Consider the following 7504-nt stretch of genomic DNA (forward strand, 5'->3'; position numbering starts at 1 on the left):
GGGCGGTGCGGCGCCGGGTTCCTTCGTCGCGGTGCTCGGGCACGTGGGGAACGGTCCACTCGGGGCAGGAGCCGAGCGCAGCCCGGCGGCGGGGCGAGACGCGTGCGGCCTCGGTCAGGCCCTGCTCCGCGCTGCCCGTGGCACCGAGACGCGGCGCTGGGCGCAGCTGCTCCACGGCGCGCTGCCATTTTGGGAGCGGAGCCCAACTGCAGCTCCTGTTGGTGTGGCTGGAACGGCCGGCTGGAACGGGCCGCGAGCAGCTCGCGTTCCGCGTGCGGGGGCGCTAGGGCAGGGCAGCCTTAGTTGAGGCGTTCGGCCAGCCCCAGGTGTGCCACCGTGAGCCACAGCTCGTGCTCTGCACACCACCTGGTCCACTAGTGTTCTAAATCCAAGTTCCACTGAACAGCTCGCCCCTGGCCCTTAAGTCAGAGCTGCACAACGCAGAGGGCCCGTTTGTCCAAGCGGCAGTTGGGCACCACTGGTGCCAAAGGCAGAGGTCAGGAGAAAATAAATGGCACTCAGTGCGAGAAGCACCTGTGTGCAAAGATGTGGTTTGTAATCACAACAGACGTGTCAGACGCAGTGCTTAGAAGTTAAACAGCCAACTTCCTAGTCAGCAACAACAGCTGTGATCACACAGGGCCAACTCACAGCATACTGGGGGGGGGGGGGGGGGGGGCGAAGCAGCCTCTCATCCTGCTGCAGCTCTGAAATGATTCCAATAAAAGCTTCTCAAAGCTGAATCCCTCCTTTCTAATTTACACTGTTCAGTACCAGCACCACCGTCACACACACAAGTTCCTGACCAGACATGCATGCCAGCTCTACCTTTTCTCTGTAGAACAGTTCCCAAAACCAACCCGCTCAACTCCAGCACAGCTACAGAGCTGCATGGCCTCATCCCACCATAAAGCAGCCCTTGCCACAAAGCCAGGAGCTGCTGCTGTAGCATTATCAGAGAGCAGCACTGAAAGAAAAGAGGGATCCCTATATTACAGAAAAATAATTAGGGTCTGATTAGTGTGCTATTACAGGAATTACACTAGCAAGACCAGTGTTGCTCCCAAAGCCTGTTACCATTCACTTTCACTCTGCACATAGCAGAATGCATCAGTATTTTCCCACAACCTAGATTCCACAAAATTTTCTCCTGTTGTATTCAAGAAGTACCAAATGAGCTCATAGCCAAACCCCAAATAAAGCTATTTAAAACTCTCCACCTTTCCTTTCAGGTCAGCTCTTAGAACTAGAAGAATTCCAAGTCATACACCTCACACATACACATCACCACCACCTCCCGCTGCAATTCACGAACTCATATTAGAACATCCTTTTCTCATCAGCTCAGTGGGTCACAGAACCTCCATCTGAGAGGAAGCACCTTTCTACAGGCGCACAGCTCCCACCAGCCTGCTCCATTTGAGGACAGGGGTGGACGTCAACACAGGTAGCAAAGTTCAGCTGCCAAGAAATCAGGAGGAGAGATTTGTGCTGAAGGGTCACTGTCATTGTTCCCTTGCCCAGGCTGACTAGACAATTACAGGACTGGAAGTCTCACCAGAAATGGGCAAATGACCCTTTACAAACTGATTTCAAGTTAAAAATGCTCAAATCAGCAAGCCTAAATATGCAGCAGCAGGAGGATCCTTGTTATCACTGGTATATGCGGGGCAAAGAAATCAGCAGCACTATTAAGCAAACAAGTCTAGAAGCTTCTTACAGGATCCCCATCACTATACTATGAGGCATGTACAGTTAACCCAACTTGGATAAAGCATCTTCGCTTTCTATTGGGCACTAGCAGTGAAACAAGCAGTTACTTCTTCTGTTAACATATGGCAAGACTGTATGTCACGACTTCGGAAAGAACTCTCCTGCCCTCCTTTCTTTATCGTCTTCTCATAATATTTCCAAAGTACTTGAACATACAATCTCCACTGTTGTGTTTTCAATTTGAGACATAATATGTATGTAGTTTTTTGCCACAGAGCAGGCGAAGCCAAATTAAACTGCTTTCCCTCTGATGTCAGTAAAGGCTTCCTTGTGTAGAAATTTCAGGGGGGAAAAAACCCAACAGACTGTGATAACCTATGAGATGCTGTTTAACAGCTATGCTCGGCTTTATACCATCTCATTTTGCAAACAGCTCCATTGCAGGAGGGAGCTCAAAAATAATGACCTGTCACTGACTTTAACTTTGCTTATTTTTATCCACATATTGTAAGGCAAGCTCTTGCCATAACGTGAAGCAAAACAAGGGCTTTCTTTGCTTGATAGCACAGCAGAGAAAAAAAAAATCTCGTACTTAAAACATAAATGTAATGTGTAAAGCTGGACACGTTTGAAAAGTCAAAAACAGTGGCATTTCCATAAGCAAATGGCCCTTCTCTTGAATCTTAGCTTGTTCTTTCAAAGCTAGCATTGTTTATATACTTTCCCTGCCACAGCAGCCGTATAAATATCAAGCAAACAAAAGAAAACACACAGAAAGGTATAAGCAGCTGTACAGTATTATTTTCCATTACCTCACTGTATCACACAGCGTAACTGACATGATACCCTTGAACAAGACAATACGGTAAAGTTTATCCTTGTACAGACGGTTGTCATGACCACAATTCAGTAAGGAGGGAAAATTAGATCCCAAGCCATTTTCTCTGCATTGTTAAAGCATGGGAACAGTGAGAAAGCTCACCTGGGATCTTCCAATCTTAAATCAAGATAAATATGATACGTCTGTTCTTACATAAGCTTTGTAATTAGTGAGACAATTCACCTATGCACATTAGCTATGGCTTGACTCAGAAAATAATCTTCATTTTACAAATCCAAAGAATAGGCAAGTGATTTCTTAAGGTATGAAGTGCTTTATATTGTCTTACAATCAAGTAGCAATTGTTATCATAAAATTACAGCTATTATTCTATCTTTATACTAAAGATACAAAAAGAGCACTGAAAATATTTAAAAGTAGACACTTGTAAATACCTTTCTAGATGGACATCAATGTGGATAATTGTTTTCATCTTCACATAATAACAATACTAAGGAAAATACATTGATGTTACTGGATGTATATAGGCTGCTCTGAAAGTAATGCCTCCTATTTGTTTCCATGGAAACAATAACAGATGCAGAGAGCACAATAACACTATTTGAGCAAATTCTCAGCTACAAAATGCTATTTCTTAGCATAGCCACTAGCCACGCATCTTTGTCAGCAAACAAGAGCCTGCATACCACACTTGTACAAATCTGCACCAGAGGTGACCCACTGTCACCACTGCTGAAATGCACCACCCACCACCTCACTGTGCTCGTATCCACTGTTAGGTCCCCAGAAACATTCAGCAAATGCAGTGAATGTCAACGGGTGCGATGTTTTCTGCATGGAGGAATTCAGTGACACACCTTTGCTTCATAAACATTCCATGTCAGACACCATTCTGTCAAACTGCCCCTCTGCTGCCATCTGTCACATGGCAACAAACTGTAATGGAATACTGAGGGAAAGCTTCAACCTCTACTGCCATACCACCAACATCCACCTCTGACATCATGTGCCAACACAATAAAATAGGAAGAATTACTTTCAGAGCAGCTGTTGCAGATGAACTGGTCTTCACACAGGAATGCTTTTTTAAGTTCAAGCACTGGACACTTCCATCTTTGCAGGAAGGATCAGGAATTCCTGAAAAAAAAAAAAATCCATTCCCTACTTCCTCACCTCCTCATTATTGTTGGGATCTTCCTTGACAGATCCTAAACTGAATGTATTTATTTAAATATATATTCACTATCACACTCATTGTTTACTTAACTTAGACCACTGAGTCTCATAAAAGCAACATATTTGCTTCTTAATTCTTTATATACTACATCATTCTTATCTCCTTTATTTTTAGCAATCCACTGCCTGCATCTTTTGAAGATAGAATACCCACAGAGTACTGCAGTCCTATTTTAGACTGTAAGTCTGTAAAGCACTTCTGCATTATACACACAGAACAGGCTCTGTGGGATAGTATATATTTGTATAGCTTGTATCACAATCTTTACTAGCCTTCGAACTAAGCCCATTTAATCTTGAACTGGAACTCATTTACCTTCTACAAACTAATGTTTAGCAACAAAAATCTGTTCTGGAAGTCTCTCCCTGACACAATCAGACACAGTACTAAGGACACAAAAAACACAAACTGAAACGCACCTATAGATGTTAGCTCTGCATATCATAAAATACACCTAAAATACATTATAAAAATAAAATAAAACAAGTGACAACATAAGACCTAAATTCTTAGTTTGCTTAAAGTTTTATTCCAGATGTGTAATCTTTCTGAAATTACTTGTAAAGCATTAAGTCAGGACTCTGTATGTCTGGTCTTTGTAAGTGAGGGTGGTTCTTCAGGTCCTATGTAGTTCCCAATTCAAATCACTTAGACACTGTTAAATGCTCCCATAACTGTAACATAAGAACCTAATTATTCCTAATTTGCAGTTCATAGCCTACCACTACTGAAACCTCCCCGCTGGAAGCAGCTGAACAAGAAGTCCCTCAGCTTACATATATATATATACAGTGGAAAAAATAAAGCTTTTAATAGGTAGAGATGTTTCAGAGCTGAAGTAGGGGGATTGACATGTAACATCCCTGTGTTATTTACAACATATTTGAGTGCACTGGCTGTGTGAGAGAGGCCTTTATTGTGAGGTACATGTGAGTATGCCTCTAAAATCAATCTTAGACATACCATCATTCTTTTTATCCTAAAGACAGCAAGCAAAAGGAAAAAAGTACCTGCATACATGCATCTGCCCTGAGGATGCTTAAGGGCAAGTCACTGTGTTCTTACTGGTTATAGTGTCTTTTCTGTATTGAAGACTTATGAGCACATGCAGCATTGTTTCAACTCCTGAAAATAGCTGTGAGAACTGTATCTTCCTACTGTTCTAGCTAGTGGGAATTCCATAAAGATATGCAAGAGTAGTCCCAAGTAATCTTTCTTCCTGAGGCCAGTGCATAAAAATGAGCTTATTACTCAGAGCTGGAATTTGAGAGAGGTTTAATTCTCTCTCTGCACTGTCACTTCGTTGCTGTAGTCATATAATCAGCTTCTTTCAGAAAGCCAACAGCTGCCAATACTAGAAATTTTGGTAAATTGCCTGGATCTGAAAGAGGTTCCGGTTCCCAAAGTCTCTGAGAATTCAGTCATACAGCGGTGTGATGCATTCCATTCCTCTGCTGCTCTCTAAGCACAGCTCTGAAAGCAGCTACTGAAGCTTTAGTGACTTGAGTAAAAATCCACAGTCAGCATTTCAGAGTGTAAGCCTAAGCAAGACCTTTAATCACTCTCTTCAGCTCTGTTCTGCATAGCTGCAAAACTAATTACAGTCTCAAATATTTTACTTCATGGTGATTATAACTTCTTGAGAACTGTGGCATCAGACAGTTTTATGGCAGGGTTTTGTCTACTTCTTTGTATACTGTAAGAACGTCTGCTAGAGCAGAATTTCCAGTTCTTGCATGGTTAAATTTTGTAGCAGTACAGACCAGACCTACCTCTCAACTCTAAACTGAATTAGGAAAAAAAAAGTTTAACATCCCCTCAGGACAAAGTGACATGGCAGAATATTGCTGCTTCATGTGCAATGAAAAATCTGTTCTGGACATCAGTCTGGCCAGAGGGAGAATTAGTACAGCATTCCTTCTGTGCTCCCACCACCTGGAATGCAGTATGGGCCTTCTCACAATTCAGCAGACCTGCCAAGTCCCACTCAGATGGAAAGTCCCTCACTTTTTTTAATAGCAGCTCTGTCTCTGATGAAGACAAAATGCTTTTGAATGCTGCAGAATGACAGGATCCTTGTAACACTTAGAGCTGCTCGCACTCCTGTAAACTCAGCTGCAGGCACTGAAGATGGAGCAGTAACCCTTTCTGTCGCTGCTGCCAATCCAAGAGGGCTGAGTGGGACAAAAGCTGGTGCTCCCAGGCTGACACATTGGTGCAGTCAAACTCCATACATCATTTTTCCACTGCTTATAAAATAGTGGTACTGTTATATTTATTAACTTTGATATGTTTCAGTAAAAGGTGCAACCTAAGTATCGTTTTGGCTAATGTAAACAGAACATATTTTCTTGCGTACATTTCAATCTTTCCACATTTATGCCATGTTGTCTCAGCCCAAAAGCCCTGATTAAGTTCTTAACCAGCACTGCTTATTTCCATTCAGCTAGAAAGACCAGAGTCAAATACAAGATCAAAATCAATTCTCATTACATCTGACATCATTCTTTTCTGTTTTGACAGCCTTCACGCAGGCACTGGTATCCCTATCTGTATAGTCCTGGCTCCAGGACCCTGGCTTGGGTCTGCCAAGACAGGAAGGTTTTTTTCCCCTTAACATTTCTGTAATTTTAGTGCTGGGTGATCTTGAGAAGAGTTAAGAAACATTAGCTGAAGATCAGTATAAAACCAAAGCAACAGCATGTTTGTTTACAAGAGGCTGCAAAAACATACCATAAACCAGACAGTGCCTGTCAGGGCTCCTCTGGTGCTACAGAAAACCTTCATAGGCAGTATGAACCAGCCCCCCAACCCCAGTGATTTGCCTGCCAGTGTTATACCCTAAGCTTACTCCCCGGGCTAAAGGAGGAGCCTGACTCTTCTCTGCAGTGGAAGCTGAGGGTACAGTTTCATGTCGCAGCCAAACGCATCCCACAGCTGCTGCCATCTAAGGTTGCACTCCATCCTGCTGAGGGGGAGCTGCCTTGTCAGCTCTGCTGCCAGTGCCACGCACACAGCCACACCACTGGCTGGATCAGTTAACTGCTCCAGATGAGAAATATTACCTTTATGCACTTATGTATTTAGAGCACATATGTATGCATAAGAATTTGTTTGTTTTCAGCCATATCATCTTGCAGCAACTACATTGCTTTAAACTGGGTTGAGGGGTGCCACCTTTATTATGGAGCTGACAGTATGTACAAATAGAGGAGAGAGAACATAACCAAGGCAACACAGAAGGTTATCAAGATATTAATTTTAGAAAATGAAAATGTAAAGAGGAAAGGCTTATTTCTTCCTCCATTCCAGTTACAGAATGGAGCATTCAACAAGAACAAGCCAAGAAGGAAATGTAAATTGACTTCCAGCTTTCTTCTGTGGATTACCATCTCTCCTTCAGATGGCTAAATGTATGTTCACAGTCACAGGCAGCTCTTGAGATGAGAACTGAAATATTTCTCACTATGGGACAGGCAGCCTGCTTCCTGAATCAGGAAAGCAGAATTTTGCCAAGCAGGACTGCCAAGTAAATGAGATGACCCGTGAATTCATTAATGCCGAGAAACCTCAGCTCAACTGGAATTGAAGACCATACACCTTCCCAAAGCAGGCAGGACTGATAGCTGCAGCAGGGTGCTGATGGCTCTCTGTTGCAACAAATCCAAGTCCATTCTCCTGCCCAAGAGGATGGCAAAGGGGATTATCCAGAC

This window comes from Gallus gallus, chromosome 8 (assembly GCF_016699485.2).
Source record: "Gallus gallus isolate bGalGal1 chromosome 8, bGalGal1.mat.broiler.GRCg7b, whole genome shotgun sequence".
In the NCBI taxonomy this organism is placed as follows: Eukaryota; Metazoa; Chordata; class Aves; order Galliformes; family Phasianidae; genus Gallus; species Gallus gallus.